Here is a 20,166-nt window from a genome sequence, read left to right as displayed (position 1 = left end):
GGTAAGGTCATAAACAGGTTCATGGCTTATTATTTGCGTGCTTATAAATTTATAGTTTTATATCCATTATTTAAATAATGGATATAAAATATGAAAATATGAAAAAATTATCGATTGCATGGCATTCAATTAGGCATTTATGGCAAGAGCAGAATAAAGATATGACTAAAAGATGTAACTTACATCTTAGATATTGAACTTTAAATAAATATCAAATGAGTCTTATTAGCCAATCGGTATAAAATAAAGCCTGCTAAATTAGATTAGTTTAGAGTAAAGAAAAAATATACAAAAATTGGATTTTTATTATTTGGATATTTTTATTTATTTTTGATCACCTTTATTATTATTTTATCACTTTTTTTTATTAATTTTATTATTATTGTATTACTCTTATTATTATTTTTTTGTTAATTTTATATCAGTCTATTCATGCCACATTTAATTTAAGTTTTAAAAGAGGTATACCGTGAGTAGATATATCGATACAAAATTAATAACGAAAAAAACTCACGTACAAAGATTATTTAATAGTATAATTTTCGCCTGTGGGAAACGCTTCACAACCATTGACGAGGTTTCTGATAAGACAAAATGGAGGTTATATTAATGATTTATAAATTTATTTTCTTCAATAAATGTTTTGTTTATCAACAGGAGTATAGTGCGCAGAAGTTTTGAAATTACCTTCGTATACTGTCCGGCCAAAGAAGCGAGAGCCGTCGCTGGCAGATTGCCAAGAAGAGTCAATTCATGTTGAAGGGGAGAAAGGAATAAGCGGATGTACGAATTCGTCACTAATACGCGAAATCACGTGCTTTAAATGTAAAATTTTCCAACTGTTGTAAAAGCAAAATAGTTACCGGTTTCCGACGTATAATAATAAACACTCATCCCACGAAACGCATTGATTACCCTATTATCGGAATGGATTCGCCTTCTTCTGCGCATGGCAGAAGTATCGAGGGACTCGCATTTGTGATCCCACAGTAAATGCCTAACTTTTTAAGACATAAGCTTCTACAGGTATTCGGTGTTGAGTCCTGCATTCAAAAGAGAACTAATATTGCTTGCTATCAAATCAGTGAAACAACCATTAATCACAGCACTAATAAAAGATGAATGGAGGATATCTCTCTCTCAACATTGTGTCCTTTAAGTAATGTATTTACCCCGCAATTTATGCTTATGATTACGTATATATACTCTCGATTACTTTTCGAAACATTAATGTAAACATTTAGTGTCTGTTTAATTATAAAATTATCCATACGCTAACCTTTTTGAATAAATTGTATATGATTTTTTATTTATTTTGTCAAATAAGTTTGGAAGTTAGTCCGAACATAAACTTTTATTCATATTCCTTCTTAAGTGATCTAGATTCTTTTTAAAACCAGCTCGCTTCGTGGAATTTATCTATTTACGTTTTGCTATTTACATTTGAATGTTATAATGTCTTGTAAAACATCTGAATATTCTGTACCACTTACGTGGTGATATACTGTACATCCATTAAAAACTATGCAGGTTTGGCATACTTATAATAAACTAAACGTATTCCAACCCCATATGTTGTTATAAAACTGGTTACTGTTGACTAATGATGTTTACGCGAACGGATGTGGTCTGGTAAAAAGACTGCCGAGGTTGTCGTGTGCCGATAAAAATCAGCTTAAACGTGTTCCGAGATAATGTGGATAGACCTACCCCGTGCATCGGTAGTAGAGCGAAACAGTTGTCAAAACAGGAAGTTACTAAATATCACGCAATAATATGTTACATGATATTGGAAAATGTCAAATCCTATACGCGGCCCTTCGTTAAAAAAATAATAAATTCTGCTAAGTTCAAAATCTATACATATTTGACTGATATCCCAGTAATCTTTTTTTAAAAAAATAAAATAATTTTGAAAAATAAATTGACCTTCCTTTGTTCTTCTTTGAATTGGGGTCGTTTGGGATTATACCGAAGTAATTCAGGTAATAAAAGTGTAAATTCAGTGTAATTATGTTTGTAAAATGTTTGTGTGTGTGTCTTTCCAACCAAAATGGCCTCATTTTACCGACTGATCTATGGCGGTTCCTTGTCCTCAGTAACTGTTCAACATTATCCATGCCTAAAACTGGCTGACAAACCTTGTAAGGAAGTAATTATTTCTAGAATTTAAATTTAGACACAGAAATCATAGTATTCAAATTTTATGTAACATCATATAAATATTATGTGTAAATTTATAATAATTGAGAATTATAACATGGCAGCAACTTTTTATTGTTAGAAGAACACCTTTGTAGTCCATTTGGAAGAAGAATACGTCCTTTGGGTGGAAAGACCTGGATCTTAATCCCCTTTAAAGGCGCCTGGCACTTTTAACTGTTCTCAGTTTAGATCGAGTTAGCTAACACTAACTCAAAATAACTACATCACAAAAAAGTGGAGGATAGACGATGATTCACAGGTGGCGCCACGAAGCACAAGCGACGATGTCTATGAATGCTGAGCAAGATGAAGTGAAGAGCTGGTGGGTAGAATACAGAGATAATCCGAAAGAAACCAGAGAATTTAAAGTACGAGTATTTCCGCTGTTTGTGGTGTTGAAAGTATGTGTATACATGAAATAGACAAGCAACTGCTACATAACTGGATAAAGGCTTCTTTAATCTAAATGCAAATTGTCATAATAATTTAATTCTAACGATTTTTTCCAAAAAGTTGTCTTGAAATAAACTTTGTTTTACATTATTATTGTCATCATTGTTATTATCAGGCTCTCTCTCTCTCTCTCTCTCTCACACACACACACACACACTGAGATGCGATCGTACATATTGCCACTGTGATCGAAAAAATAACCAAACCAAAAAAGATTGCAACTGACTTAAGGAAAGAAATAACGGAAAGATATCTTCACAAAACGAAGTCGAGAAAGCGTAAAATTTCAAAACAGTATAGAACGACATTTATTAATTAAGCGTCTAAGACTTCTTCCAAATTAAGAGAAAAATTTATTAAGAATACATTCGTAATTATGAATCTTTAATGTCCAAACACCCAACAGAGAGGGGGGAAAAAAGATCTCGGCGAAGAGAAATAAAATAATTTATTTCTCTTTACCGAGATGTCATTACAATCACTAATCTGTTCTATCCATTTTTAATGAAAGAAAAGTGAACGATTTGGTCTGCTAAGTTTTGTTTACTTAAAGCAAACTGGATTTAAAGCCAACAGGCTTTTGAAAAGTGGCTTTATTAGTATGATAATATCAACTTTTTCTTTTTCAATTTCCACTTTGCACAGCTATTCCGATAACCCTCTCCCTTTCTCCAGAGACAATGATTTTGTAATTAAATCATTGCGTTTAAGTCCTAAACATTATAAGCTTAAACATTTTACCCGAGAAAAGCAGCGGAAATAAATTATGGGAAAACGCAGTTTCTAAAGCAAATATTCATTTTTCTTTAACAAGCGACCGTAATGAGATGAGAATATCGATTTAAGAACAACTTCTTCAGAACTTTCTACTGCAGTGTCGAACAGATGGTCGTGCATGTGTTGCTCTTAATAAGTAAACTTATTGTTTAGGCATCGCGGAAGCAAGAATTACGAATTCGATAGTTCGTGATTAAGTGGATGTTTAACCTCTCAGATGTATAAGATATCAGATGGATCTTCGCTATCCTCAACTCATAGACAGTCCTCTGCTTTCTTTAAAACTGAATTAGAATTTTGTTTATTACATTCTATCACGCATTTTTTTCCCCTTTGAATGGGGTGTCGTGATCAATGGGAAAATGATCATGTGCTCAAAAATTTCAATTATTACATATAGAATATGAGAAAAAGTTAAATACCAAATATTTTAGTTTCAAAATATTAAAGAAAAATTTCAATTTTGATTTAAATAATGATCTTTGTAAACACACCAGTTGTTTATTAATATAATTTTGTTATTAAATTAAAATTAACTTTTAATTTTAATTTGGGGAGGAAAATAGATACAGAATCCAATACCCTTGGAGGGTAATGGATAGCATTGCTGTAGCCAATGAAGTTCTAACTGAGGCTCGGCTATTGCTGTTACCCTCCTGCCATGATCAGAGCTTTAATAGCTCAATAACACCTTATCCCTACACTGTCCTCTACAGATAACGGGGAAGATGAAAAGCATTATTGCTTCGCCCCTTTAAGCCAGTCCTTATCCTTATAAGGACTATTTTAATTTGGGAGACATTAAGATTTCGATGAATCGACCGTGAGATGCGGTGATTAATACCCTTGGAGGGTAATGGATGGCAATGCTGTAGCCGAAGTTCTAACTCAGGCTCAGCTATTGCTGTTACCCTCCTGCCATGATCAGAGCTTTAATAGCTCAATAATGCCTTATCCCTACACTGTCCTCTACGGGGAATACGAAAAGCATTCTTGCTTCGCCCTTTTAAGCCAGTCCTTATAAGGATAAGGGTAATTTTAATTTAATAACAAAAAAGGGATAAGAATAGCCCTACTGTAGCCCATGCATGTCGTACGAGGCGACTAAAATGGGCACCCAGGGAGGGTAATGGATGACAATGCTGTAGTCAATGAAGTTTTAACTGAGGCTCGGCTATTGTTGTTACCCTCCTGCCATGATCAGATTACCCATCCATACATTTTCTACCACAGATACGGGGAATATGAAAAGCATTCTTGCTTCACCCATCTAGCAAAAAACAAATATATATTTGAATATATTTGAATATAAATATATATATATTTGAATAAAGAAATTTCATTTCATGATCAATATTTTTGCTTAAGTAAGCTAGAATATTAATACTGTATCTATAAAATTACTATTAATTGAAGTCTTCAGATAGACTACAAGAATAAGAACTTTTAATTTCATCCGGTTGTAGGATAAATTATAAAAAACTACATAAACAAAATGCAGTTCGTGCTGAAAAGTGCAAAAACAGATAAGCTAGACATATTGAAGTGCGCATTTTGCGAGTTAACGAGTTGTATATTCAAGTGTTTTGCCAGTTTTGAATTCCTTTTTTAAAGTTTTTTTAACTAATTAGACAGATTCAGATAGAGGTAATAGAATTTTTGAACGACGAATTTCATCCGACGAATCTTCCTCTCCTTCATTGAAATAAATAAATGAGGGAATGGTGTGGGAAGAACACGCAACTTTAAATAAAGGCACCAAGTCTCATTTATGATCTTAGTTCTCACCTTCGTCTTTTACATTAAATTAAATAGGATATCCTTGTCACTTTCCAATCTGTCTACAACAGACGAAGTTGATGGGATCAGAACTGCAAGTAAGTAAATAAGCTGAACAAATCACTTAAGTGTTTCTCTCGCCCTCCATTTAGCAGTAGCACTGCTCCTATATCTTCTTACGATGAAAGGCATTTATTGCTATTTGGAAAATGAATCCATGTCCATTAGGGACATATCAAATTATGGTTTAAAATATAAACAAACTTTATCACTAACATTGCAGCGATGTATAAATTGTAGGCCTGGTTGGTTGAGTGGTTAGTATATCCGCTCTCCAAAGCAACAAGTTACAGGTTCGAATCCCAAATGAGTACATTAATGTGATTTGGAGAAAGTGCTTATTGGCGGCCTGAAGTAGTTTGTTTCTTTTTTTTTTTTAGAGGAGGGTTCCAAATTATGTAAGAAATTCCATTTGTCCAATCATGTTTACACTTTCACCCACGAAAAGTTGTAAACTATAGTGCACTTATTAACGCAAACTATGCGAATGATTTTTAGAATTTCATGGTCCTAGCGGTAACATGAAAATTACGAGTTAGGTTATTCGGAATTACAGCTGAACCGTGATGTTAATTGCTGTTGTTCTTCTACTAGGTTTGTCTGTTCTGATGAAAAGTTTCCGGGAAAAAAAAAAAAAAAAAAAAAATTCATGACCCTACAATTCAAGGACCATGAACTGGGCCTCGTATTATGCATCTTGTTATTGTACTTTTTTCTCTTTCTTGTTTATAATAATATTTTTGGTTCAGAGTAAAATTTATTTTATGATTACAATATATTTGTTAAATCTATCACAATTTTCAGGAAAGTGTAGGAAGGGCTCATAAGCTTCTTTCCAAGAATAAAATATAGATTTTTGTAAAATTACATTTTACGGCATTTTTTTAAATTAAATTTTAGTAAAACTGTAAATAGCATAGTTTTAAATTACATGCTTATTTTTTTTTTTTTTATATTTTGAATTTGCCCTTTGGAAGTCGTTTTCTTACAAAAATCTTTTAAATTTAGGTCTCGACTCACCTTTACCACATCTCTACTAAGAATGTCTGCTTTCACTGTAAAGTATGAAATACCTTCACGCTCTGATTTCGCTACTCATGGTCACTAGAGCAATTAACCCTCTTAACACACACACACGCGAACCTCTTGCCACTCCCATTTACGGTTATGCTGAATAAGCGGGTCTCTCATAGCGTAACAATTTTCGTGAATTATTCCCTTTCCTCATAAGTATCGCATGATGCATGGTGAGATGGGTATGTACGTGGCTAGATTTTCCCACTGTTGGTCACGGTCTATGAATATTCAGCTTCTGAAGTTATTTGATCCCGACATTCGACACGTTTCTTTAATAATTGTTTTCGTCGGTGTTCTCGTAAACTTTAGTGTCCTTGAAAGGCTGAGCGATGTTACAGTTAATCATTTTAAAGGTGACTGAACGGCTTGTTTAATCTCGGGGTAAACATTTCATCTTATCACGATACCTGTTGGAGGTATCACGTACGAACAGATTTGACCAACGACTTCATCAGGTAGTTTTAGCCCAGTGACAAGACTGCTGCGATATAAAATAAAATAAATAGTAAAAATTACTTTTTTTAAGTGAGCCATTCGTAAAGGATAGAAGTATCATGCAACTTACTGTACAAAACTCTGCTCAGGATCTTGCAACCTTAATATGTTAGTAACGCTACTCGATTTAATTATTTCTTTTACAGAAATGCAATCATATATATCTTATGACTATATCTTTATAAACGTTTTAATAATCAGAGCCAGTAACCTAACTCTGTACCATCAATTTATAAACACGTCTTAAATAAAATCACACAAGCACAGATCGTTTGGTTATATGAAAACATTGCAAGAAGCGCCCTCTCACACCCACACATGCATATTGTAGAAAATGTGAGAAAATCATTAAAAATAAAATATTATATAAAGTGGTCATAGGCGATTTTTAATGATTTTCTGACATTTTTCACCCTCTCACACACATGCATATTGTGGAAAATCATTGAAAATAAAACATGATGTAAACTGGTCACGGACGATTTTAATGATTTTCTCACATATTTCACAATCGTATGTATGTGAGAGGGCGCTTCTTGCATCATTTGCACAAAACCCAACGATTTGCACTTTATTATTATTATTAGTAGTAGTAATAGTATTAGACACCTCCAGGGAGTCAAAAACTCATCGTGGGAGGGCACTTGATCTACAACTCTGTCTCCACCACTGACCACAATTACACCAACGCCATCTACCGCCGACCACCACCACTACTGGAATTTCCAAATACAATCACAAACATCCATGCTTACGTCGAGATTCGAACCCACAGCCTTTTGGCTGGAGAGCGGATACGCTAATACGAGATTTTATTTACGACTCGTTTATAAATTAAGTTTCACGAACATTTACTTAAATATCTAATAAATTTCGTTCGTAGAACAGTGGAAAAAAATTCTACATTAATATTTGTTTCATATTTATTATGAAAAAAAAAATAGAAACGCATCAGTTGTCTTCAGTAATTATGATTATGTTTTCAAGTTTTAGCTACATATTAAAACAACTTTTCAGTTCCTAAATACCGTGGCACTATCATCAGCCGACGAACATATATTGACACTTTAATAATAATAATAATAATAATAATAATAATAATAATAATTAGACACCTACAGGGAGTCTTAAAATTGGTAAACGTTTACACGACATGCTGATTCATGCCAAGTCTAGTCGAAAACAATTGGGATCTGGTAAAAACTGGAAATCTACGTGATGACTTTAAGCTAGTTAACTGGCTTAAAGAAACGTTATTCATCCGATCTATATACAATGACTTTAACCGTATTGAACGAAATCAATCATTTTGTTAAGATCTAAAAAATGAAGAAACAAACATCTGTAAATTGTGATTTGGAAATGCAAACTTAAAATGAAAACACCAACCCCACCAGTGTCCTTTAGCAGTAATATTAATTGTCACTACAATTGAACACATTACGGTATTGGCGCACAGCACGATCGTATCCGACTTGGACTCTCTCTCTCTCTCTTTGTGTCTCTAATCGCGGACAGCATTTGCCTTTTACAATCACTTCACGTACCATTTTATAAGAAGAATGGCTAGCTTTATTGAATTACCTTCGCAAAATGTGTTAATCTTATTGCGGAGTCTTCAACTGCGTGTTTTTTTTTCTTTCCAATTCCTTAAGCTTATTTGTTCATTTAATATTAATTTTTGAAGACTGAATAACTGTTTTTAATAACATGACATTTCCTATCAAGATTATCTTTTTTTCTTTCTTTTCTTTTCTTTCTCATTCTGTCTCTCTCCCATTTGTCGGCAGTATTAAAGCGTGTAAGTTCTAACTAAGGATCCTTGGGGTTATTTAACATAAAGTAAATCTTTCGTTTAGTTGAAAAAATGCCTGAAGGCAAGTAATTGCTCTCGACGCAGCCAGTGTCGTTTAATGTGGAAAAAAAAAATCCCACAGTTAAAAAAAAGAAAAGAAAAATTCTTATGTCTTGCGCTGTACGCTATGCATCTTAACTTGAATAGCAAATGTGCTAAACCAATTAGAAATGCGTAAGAAGAAATTGAAACTAAATATAATCCATTTAATTGCTCGAACGCTTCTTTCTTTCTTCATCTTTTTTTTTCTTTATTTTTTAAACAGCTGACGTTACAATAGAAAAGGGAATTCTAAAAATAACGCTGTGAACGAGATTGCCGTGCCTAAATTGCCCCGCTTGCTCTCTGCCGTTTATCAGCGGCGAACGGCTTGTTTACCTTTGGTCGCCGGCTTCGCCAGATGTAGAGAAGCATTGAGAACAGCGAGCAATCTGAAGTATAGGCGGGAACGAGAGCCAACAATGATGCGTCATCGCTCTCTGGCCTACTTGCACAGCGGGAAGCTCTGCATTTCGCTTGGCTGAGATAGTAAAGGATGAAATTTATTTGTTGGAGAAGTAATGGATTGTGTGTGGAAATTAAGCGAAATGGAAGGGTTTATTTACAGGAAATAGACAAAATGTAGACTGGAAAGGCCGGTTAAACAATTTAAACTCTCCTGTGATAAAGTGAAAGAGTGTCAGAAAGAAAAAAGTGATATCAAGTTAGCATTTAATACATTAAGCATCGGTTACTGGCTTTTCAAAAGGAATTGAAACTTTCGTATCAGGTTTTAATAGTCACGTGTATAAACGGAATTTCTACACGGAACAATTCTGACTGACTATCGAGGGTTAACCAAATTCCAATTCAAAATTTTCTTTATTTGTTAACTGCAATGTTTTATGATTCAACTTGTTACAGTTATAGAAGCAGCAGATTAGGCTACGGGGGCTTTGGTTGTGATTTAACGGAGTGTGTTCGCCGGTTGGTTTGTATGTTTAGTGGGATAGAAAACCCAAATTCAAATTTCCAGGAACAAAAATCCTGCTGCTTGTGACCGGATGACGCGCCGTCAGTTGACAATGTACTCAACTAAAGGACAAATAGTTGGATTGTCCTTCCAATTGCGCTATGGTTCTGCATGGAAGCAGTGGGAGTTTGTTTCTTTAGAATTGGTTGTTAAACTTTTAATCATTTTTGGAATTTCTAGTTAATTTTGTTTTTATAAATGAGAGAACCTACTGTTAACTTTTTTAAAATTATTATTAGAATCAGAGTTTTCAAGAATAAATTATTATGAATGCACTTTATGTAAATCATGTTCGAATGTCATATTTTCATTGCTTGGTGCAGATAACGATTTGTTCGTATATGTGCAAGGAATGTGGAGAACCAACTCGTGCTCCAGGACAAACATATTTTCTAGTTATTAATTCTTCTGAAAAATAACTTCACCGTGATTTTTATGAATATAAAATACCAGAGGTGATGCGCAAATCTCGGATTCATTCAGATAAAATACAGTTTTGAAAATGAACCGATCCAAATAGTAACCAACATTCGCAGTTACACACACACACACACACACACACACACACACACACACACACACACACACACACACACACACACACACACACACACACACACACACACACACACACACACACACACACACAATTGCTAGTTCCCACGTGGAACCAGTAATTTTTTTAGCTGAAAGATGATTTTCATCGTCCGGTGTGAGACCACCTCCTTTCTTACTGGAGGCCCGAAGTGGTTTGGAAAAGATCCAAAGTCTGGTCTCTAGAGCAGGGTTTCCGGAACATATAAAAATAAATAAAGTACAATATATATATATATATATATATATATATGTATATATAGCTTAATGGTAAAAATAACAAGAGGCCGAATTTTCTAATTGAACTTTCATCCTCGCTTCGGTCAGTTTCTGACTGAGTGACATGTTGGTAGCCCACGTATCACATGGAAGGGGAGACACGTGTGATAATAATATTCCTTATGATAGCAACAACACTTTTTTTGGTTTAATATCGAACGCATTGAATAAGCAGAAATAATAATGTACTAATGAACGATAACAGAAAAAAAATATCGCATGAATGTGTCTGTCTGTCTGTGGCCTTTCATTCTGCAATTGTATGGCTACAGACAGGAAAAATTAGTTGGGTGTGTGATTAGCGAAGAGCGCGATATCTCTAGCTAGCAAACGTTCCGTACGTTGGCATAACAGCAAGGAAAAAAAAAATTGAACGGATGGATAGAATTGGGAAGTAACACGCAATTATCCAACCACGTGATTTGTGATTTCGACAGGGGGATTGTCGGCGCAGCAAAGTAAAAAAGATGACGTGTTCTTCGTAGCGCTAGTATGGAAATGATTCTAGTACCTATCATACGGATCAGAAATCCTTTGACTGTTAGTGCAGCTGCGTCCAAGTACCATCTGTCATCTGACTTCTCTTTCCATGACGGTTGCACCCCCCCCCTCCATTCTCGGAGGTTTTTCAATTTGTTGCTGTTTTTCGGAAAACGAGTTCAAAGACTGACAGTAATAAAAGAGAAAAGTTTGGTTGGGTATGGTTCATGGATAGGAATGAATGAATGGGATATTTCGTACAAAATCCTGCTCTTAGGGAAAAAAAAAAAAAAAAAAGAAAGAACAAAGAGAATATTTTTGATTGGTTACCAATTAGGATTCAGCAACAGCGAGCACGAAATAAATTCGCCCAAAACATTTTATCAGTAGTTATTAAGTAACGCCTTTAGTGGATGGTGCATGATGTCGTGATAAACAATCATTGCAGTGTTATGTAAGGAATACAAACATAAAAGATAAATCAAACTCCATAATGTAGGCCAAAATAAATCATGAATAGAGTGATCTCTACTTGCTCTCTCTCTCTCTCTCTCTCTCTCTCTCTCTCTCTCTCTCTCTCTCTATATATATATATATATATATATATATATATATATATATATATATATATATATATATATATATATCCGGTCTTGGACGCGGGCGGTAGGGTTTTTTCCGCCAGTTTATCTGACGTTTTCATCCCGCAAGCAGGCAAACCGGCCCCGTGAATATACGCTTCTACAGCCAAAAAATATATTCCCCCCCCCCAGCGGCAGACTAGGCGACAGGTCGGTTGGGAGTGGTACTAACAAGAAGTCGCATCTAATTAATGCGGACCCTGCATAGAAAGCGGGAATAACGCGTAGTGAAAGAAGATTAAGGTGAAGGGAGGTTTTTTTTTTAATTTTTTTTATTATTAATGCGTTCTTTAAATCTATTATTCAGCAAACTGTGATTATAATTTTTATATAAATATCGATTGATGAGTCTGCTTCAAAGCATCCTTGAGCATTATGTTATATGGGAGTAACAAAAATTATTAATAAAAACAAATAAATTAGTTTGATGCGATAAATTGTGGAAGGTGAAGTATCTTAGCTTTTAATCGGTGAATAATACCGAAATTCAGAGACACGAGGCTACTAACTGTCTTATTACTGATGATGTTCTCTTTCAAAAAACAAGGAAAAAAAACATTAAACACATAAGAGTCTCAAAGATTAACCTCCAGCTTTAAGAGCAATTGAGAAAAGACATGTCAGGTAATTCGAAATATAAAAAAATGAAAAATATCTCAAAAATTCTGAAATGTCTAATTTTTTTTTTTTTTTTTTTTAATTTTCTACGAACCTCCTCTGACCAGAGAATCGTGTACTAATTATCTAAATTTGTCTCAAACAGGTAAGATATAGAGTGTGATTTTCCTTGTTATCTTACCTGGAAGGAATGTATAAACACGATGGAGGTATAAACTAGTATCAGGGATATGAATGTGATAACATTAATCGGTTGTTATGGTTAGTTTGTTCTTGTATTTATCAATGGCATTCTTGTTCAATGGAGAGAGGGCACTACCGGATAAAAATAAGATGTTTAATAATCCTAAAATAACCGATCTTATTCTCGAAAAAAAAAAAAGAAATTAAACCCTTATCACAAACATTTTGAAATCTCTATATTAAACGCTGTTTTCCTTAAAATATCATAAAAACAAATACACTACTGTAGAACAATACAAAATCGAACTTTTATTATGTCATAATGAATTACGAAAATTTAATTAAGTGGGCTATATCATGGATGATCAGAGGGTTCATAGCTTTCAGGATATTATATTTATAACAGAAAAGCTCTTTTTCGTATATTGAGACGACGTCCTTATCTTAATATAAAATGCATAATCAACCCATGAAGAGGTAACTGCTCCTATATATCACTTATCATGCGTCTCATGCATTAATATATCAATTTGCAAGAAGGAAAGTGAACACAGAACGAAAGAAGAGGGAGAGAGAGAGAGAGACTTTCTTCAGTATGTACCATAACTCCCTAAAACAGTAAGTCATGTATAGCCCTTCGTAATGCTTAAAAGATATCCCGCAGTGCCCAATTTTCGATCCCACCCCCGTCAATTTCATGTTTTTTCCCTTGAAGACAAAAACATCGCATGTAATCAGGATATATTGGGGAAAAATTCTCCGACAAGCCACTCTGAGAAACTGTCGTCTCCTGATCGATTGTTAATCTCAAGTAACAAATCAGACGCCATTATTCTGGAAGCAGCCCGGAGCGGCAGTACAAAGTACAGTTCGCTTTGCGAGGTATACGACAACCCTGCTCTAGAATAATCCTGTTACCAGGGTGCTGATGACTCAGTCCTGACAATCAGAAATCCGGGTGTCGGTTGTCATTGTGAGAGTTCTCGTGCCTCGCCCCTAGCCCACGCCACAAATGAACGCAGGAGAGTGATCTCTATTCTCTCATTTCTAGGATGACGTGCGGCCGTTGCCATAGCAATAAGTCATATCAACAGCGGAAGTTTCCATAAATTTAAATGCGCTTTCGGCTTTTCTCCTTTCTATTAGAAGTGGAAGTTGTAGATTTATGTATTTTGTCACAGCAGAGAAGGAAGGAGATGTTATTAGCAGTTTTTGAACGGCCCTAATCTGTTTAAACACAATGCTTGCCTTGCAGCATCGCGACCAGACACGTACATTAGTTATGTGCTCGAGAAGTTCATAGGATTATTTCTGTAATACGGCTGCTGCTGCTAGGAAGATCATAGGGTTTTGGTGCAACGAATAGAAAGAGATGGACAGCAGAAAAGTGGAGAAAAATAAAAGTAACATTAGTGCAAGCAGAAAGAGAGAGAAAAGAATTAAGAAAATATAAATGGGGACTTAATAGAACTCCAGCAAATGATTAACTAGTGTTTTCACTCACTGCAGATAATTGGAGAGACGTAATGACTAAGAAGTACCTTCGCATACCTTCAAGTACTGAAATTATCTAGAGAGACAGAAACAAACAGGAAAGAACACACACACACACACACACACACACACACACACACACACACACACACACACACACACACACACACACACACACACACACACACACACACACACACACACACACACACACACACACACAGAGAGAGAGAGAGAGATGTCAAAAGTAACTTTCAGGCAACAGGTTAAATTAGGCTATCCCAGTTCACTAGCTCCCCATTTGTCTGTGGGTATTTATATCTTTCGAAACTCCCTAGAAGTACCTTAAATGTATATCCAAAATCTTCTGACACATTGTGAAGATCTTGTTTTCTGTTTGTTTAAAACAAAAATCTTGCAAAGAATCCCGGAAAAAGGATAATATTAAGTGACAAGATGATGGAAGGAGACAGAGCGTAGCTTAGTGGAGGAGACAATTTTATCTTCTCACTCTAGAGGTGACACGCAGAAAGAGGAAGGAAGGAGCCGAATAGAAGCCAAGAAAAATAGTACAAACAGTAAGAGTAAATTAACAGTTTAGATGAAAGTGAAATGGAGCTAAACCTTTCTTAAAAGAGTTGTAAAATCGCTTGGTGAGTTCGGTAATAAGTAATTTCAGCAGCTGTTGTGAGATTCAGATCATCATCACAACAAGATGTTCTTGCTGCCTTTCGTTATTCAAATACGGGCTTCTTTGCTTCATTCGTCTTAATACTGGTTGCTAAGAGATTTCTCGCTAGCCTAGTCACTGTTTTTTTTATCACTTTAACCATCTGAAGCAACTTCTAATGTCATTGAGTGTGAGTTAGACAACTAAATATTAAGTAATGAAGTTCACATACAGATTCAATAAGTTAGTTTTAGTAACACTCGATGGAGTATGTGAATCGCAATCCCGAATAGAAGGTATAGAGTATAATTTTAAATATATTAAACATACAGTGAGATCATTTAAATTAGCAAATTCTATTGGGATTGTGATGATTGTTATTTTTTTAATTCTGAGCATTCGTTTTCTCCTCCTTTCTTTTTTGTTGTGTAAATTCAGTTAGGAAAATTACCCTGCTCCAGAGATAAAAAAGACATTTTATCACTTCAGGCCTCCGATAAGCAAAGTGGTGGCGTGATGAAAATCTGTGGCCACCGAAAAGTAGAAACGGAAACGTCCATCCTTATCGACGTGAAGTTGAGACGTTTTTCTACATCAAAGAGAACACACACACACACACACACACACACACACACACACACACACACACACACACACACACACACACACACACACACACACACACACACACACACACACACACACACACACACACACACAAAGGCATTAAACTGAATGAAATTCATTTTTTCAATCTGTTCTGTTTTACACTTAAACTCACACTGTTCAAGCAGGCTTTCGAAATCAGATCCCACGTAAGAGGATGGTTAATCCTTATTCCGTAGTCTCTTGCCTGGAAAACCTGTAAAAATTAGCGAAATTATCTCAAAAGAGCATAACTCAAATGCGAACGCAAACGGGCACGTACTGATTTTATTTAAGTTTTTCCTCACTCACTCATTTGAAACATCTTTGAACTTCGTTTTGACATGTGCAATACTAGAAAAATTAACTCCATTCCCCCACCTCTTTGAAAGATCTCATAAACTGAGTACGGCAGTGAACACATAAAATATCTTGTTAACCAGCATCCTTTACAAAAATAATCAGACATAGAGCAGTTAGATTAGATAACAGATCTAATTGCTTTTAATTCTGCATCAAACTTAAGAAATTTAAATGTAATAGTAAAATTTTAATTAGTCCATGCAACATGCAAATGATTAAAGCAAGTCTTTCATTTAATGAATTTTCTATTGCTGTTAAGTAAAAGGATACGAATACAGAATGGTTGCTCTGTAAGAAGGTTTGCGTTTGTTTCCTTTGTAAATGACTGTACTCAAGTTTTGATTCCTGTTTATTCATTTACTGCTATCGTTACTTTAGAAAGTCAACTACCTAATCATTTCGAGCCCTATTATCAAGAATAACCCCCCGCGTTTTGCATGCCTTTTTTATTTTTTTCCAGTCTTGCCATTTTTATGTTGTTCATCTAACCTTTGACTTGCAGAGAAACCCAATACCTGATGTGTGACGTCGAAAATTTATTTGGTTGCTGCTTATTTAAAATTTACAGCTCTTGACCTTTTACCCTTGTTAAAAATTTTCATCCTTCTATTCTGACGGACAATTAATTTTTCTCTGTTTCACATGAACGGGTTGAAAACGGGAAGAAAACGGTTCTTAACCTTTGACTTCTACTGGAATGAGACACAGAATCCTGCGGCGTTGGTGATGAGAAATTGCACAACGTCTATCGTTCCATCCCTCTTACAACTGAAAGGGAAACCAGGGTGGGGAAACAATAGCCATGCTACGCCGTATTTTTTATTATTTTTTATTTTTGTTATTTTAGGCAGTTACACGCACTCTTTTACTCGTATCGTGTGGCAAGCATTTTTCTAGGGTTTGAAAGCTCTTTGATTGATTGGCTTACAGGGAGAAATACATATATAACGAAAGATGAAAAAAAGAATATAAGCAAAGCCTTTCTGATTCTTTGAAGTTCACTTTACATATGCCGTGTGGAATAGCCTCTTTACATGGCATCTCTTTTACTTAGCTCCTTTATATACAGAATGATAAGCATTCCATACCTGTTGAAGAATACTTTTGTTGAATAATACGATTTTTTTTGGCATTTCCAATAAAAAGATTATCAATGATTTTTTTCAGATTTTCTTATCCAGGAAAGTGAAGATAAAAAATTAAGCAATCAAGCGTTTAATTCGCTTGTACACAAGTTGGGAGTCTTACTAGACGTATTTATTGTTTTTTTTAATTAAGAATCCTTACAAAAAATTGTATAGAACTTTATGAAAAAAAAGTGGAGATATTATATACGCCCTGTAATTTTGACAACTCAACCGATTTTGATTACCAAAATACATTACCAGTCGATTAAGTTCTTTCAATGACATAAATTCATCCCTGACATCATGATAATTCCAGCGAAAACAACGGAAATATCGACAACATCAACCTGTACTGCATGTAAACAAAATGCCCTGCAGCTGCGATGTGTATATACGGAGGCTACTTAATGCAATGAATTTCAGCATTGAACGACTCATACGTTAGAGACCGGTTAATCTGTTTCTTTCTGATGGAATCTAGTTTTATTATAAAAATAGTTTAAATGATAATATTTTACGCGTTTATGACAATCATTTATGAATTTCACTTTTTTTATGAACTGTCAGTAATCATCGTTTTACTTGCTGGCATATGCGCCATCACAATACGGTGTTACCTATGAAACTGAAACTACAAATTTTAATAATGATCCTAAATACCAAATTTCATTCAACAAATCATGCAACATATAAAACTTCGACGAGTGTATCAAATGTCAGTATGGCACTTCGACCTGTTTTGGAATTACGTACTAGATAGTTTTGTTTAGTCTAATTTTGCCACCAGTCCTCGCGGTTAGCTTAGTGGCTATGCGCTTCGCAACCATATGCCTAAGGAAGGAGTGTCCTAGGTTCGATTCCCGTCGACGACGTGAGGAGTTCAAGGATCTTCCTCAGCCGGTCTTGGGCGTGGACAGCGGGGTTTTTCCCACCAGTTTATCTGGGGGATTTTCATCCCGCAAGCAGGCAAATCGGCCCGTTGAACACACACGGATTACAGTCATCAATATCGCCCTTAGGGGATGCAGCAGAGGAGTGGCGAACCATCTGCATTAATACGCCAGTAACCCCTTCACTAGGAGTGGACTCAACCCGTCCTAGGACGGACAGGATAGGATAGGATAATTTTGCCACCACTGAGATCCTCTGTAGCTCAGATAATAATGATATCCTTTAGTTGGAAACAAGTGGCTTCGAATTCTGCCTCGGATATGAAACATTTTTCATGAAAGTGACTTAACCACTTCCATAGGTAGTGGCAGTTTTTTTCAGTCAGACATAGTACCTTCTTCAGTTTTAGATCTGTTGTAACAATGTTTAATTGGGTTTTTCTACTGTTTTCGTGGTCTTCCAAAAACAGTCCAGAAAAAGGCCATTGGGGCCTCTCCCTAATGGTCTTTTTCTGACTGCACCATCATTGGGTCAGCTCATCTCCACTGTCCTTGTCCGCTAATTCTTACTTGGAGATTATTTCGGACCAGGTATTATCCTACATGGTAACAGTGTGGCTTGATGAATCTAAATTCTTTCAGCAAGACAAGCCCGTGTCACAGGCTCGCATTGTGCAAGCATGGTTCGAGACATCTTCCGTGGTCTAGTGGGGTTAATACCAACACTGGTACAAACGTTCTCAACCAAAGCACAAGTTGTACTTTTGGTTCTTAGTTTTCTATTCCTCTAATTATTCTGTCTTTTTTCATTCATGCTTTTTCCATTTATTTTTCCTATTTGCTATTCATTCCAGTTTATATACTGGTAGGGAACACTTTTTGTATTTCCATTCTTTTCTTTTCTTTTTCTTTTTTTTTTTGCAAATTTCCTAAGTGTTTTCATATCTGTAGTAGTGTTTAGCTATTGCAGAAATAAAAGTGTTCCAACCACTACAAGAGCTTGAAATCATCATTTATAGAAATAGAATAAATGTTTCATCATTTATTCTATTTTTTTTTCCTGTTGATTTCTAATTTACGTGATTGTTGCCTACTAATTCTGCGTACACAAATATTCCAATGGACATCGGACTAACCACCTTATCCTACTAAATTAAGGTCAAGGAACTCAAGGAATTGGGTTTCCCTAACCCAACTTGGAAATTTATAAGTTCTTAAAGAACAGAAAGAGGAAAAGAAGAAGAAGAATGAGTTTTGCCACTAGAAATGTTACGAACGAAACTATCTGACAAAATTTAATATTGTTTATAAATGTCAAATTCCATTTCAGTCAGTGTGGAATTCTTAATAACGTTATACTGGCTAGAATGAATCATTTTGCCGAACAGTTCGATTGAAACCAAATGAAATAAATTGCACCGACAGATTCTTGTAGATATTCTAAATCTCAAACTGTATTAAATTTTATCTATTCAGCTCTATCGCAACTAAAACTGAAAAGGCTCAAAAAATCACTAAAATTGTCAATAAATTATATCTGGTTGTATGGAAATCAGCATGTTTTCACATATGCATACTTTCTTTGTGTTCCATCAATACTATCATGCAACAGTTGGGAGATTTTACAGGGGTTAGTAAATATCACAATATCTTTATTTAAATTAAGGGGATATTAAATCCCACGTTATTTTAAAGCCGAATAAGAAACTCAAAGCTCGGAATCAGAGTTCCATGCCGAATATAATAAACTATAAAAGAAGTTTCGGCGGATTGTAGCGTAAGCTAAAGCACATAGTTCAACACTAGGGCAACTCGTTGCAAAGGTGGGTAAAATTCTGATCACTATTCTTAGTATTACCCATAATGTAAAACACACCTCCTAGGAGATGTATGATGTTATACATTATGATGGAAGGTCGGTTGCAACCGTTATTGAGGTCTCATCAGTGAGTAGGTAGATACATCTCCTAGGAGATGTGTTTTACATTATGGGTAATACTAAGAATAGAGATCAGAACTTTACCCACCTTTGCAACGAGTTGCCCTAGTGTTGAACTATGTGCTTTAGCTTACGCTACAATCCGCCGACACTTTCATAGTTGACTATTTTCGGCATGAAACTCTTTTATTACGAGCTTTGAGTTTCTTATTCGGCTTTGAAATAACGTGGGATTTAATATCCCCTTAATTTAAATAATGTTAAATCGCCGAAATGAAGCCTATGGGCTCTTTTATTTAAGTATAACAAAATCTTTAGTTTTCCAACGGACATGTCCTAAGATAAAAGTTATTCTCGAATTGAAATGAGAGGCTATATTGTTAGGCAGTTGACAAGAATAAAAAATAGTATAGAAAATAAGAGGGGCAAAACAAATAATTGATTTTTAAATAACCTTTTAAAACATATTGAATTCGTTTCAACAGTGCCCCATCATGGATATACTCGTATGTATATATGTACTGTATATT

The 20,166-nt window shown here is 35.1% G+C and overlaps 1 protein-coding gene across 1 annotated transcript in view; it reads right to left on the bottom strand.

Annotated features, from left to right (window-relative positions):
• LOC150110520 (uncharacterized) overlaps positions 1–20,166 on the bottom strand; it is a 118,940-nt gene that overhangs the window by 26,727 nt on the left and 72,047 nt on the right. The gene's annotated exons all lie outside the window — the stretch shown is intronic.

Source organism: Typopeltis vanoorti, chromosome 1 (assembly GCF_054136105.1).
Source record: "Typopeltis vanoorti isolate ZY-2024b chromosome 1, IOZ_Tvanoo_1.0, whole genome shotgun sequence".
In the NCBI taxonomy this organism is placed as follows: Eukaryota; Metazoa; Arthropoda; class Arachnida; order Uropygi; family Thelyphonidae; genus Typopeltis; species Typopeltis vanoorti.
This window is presented reverse-complemented; position numbering and strand designations above follow the sequence as displayed.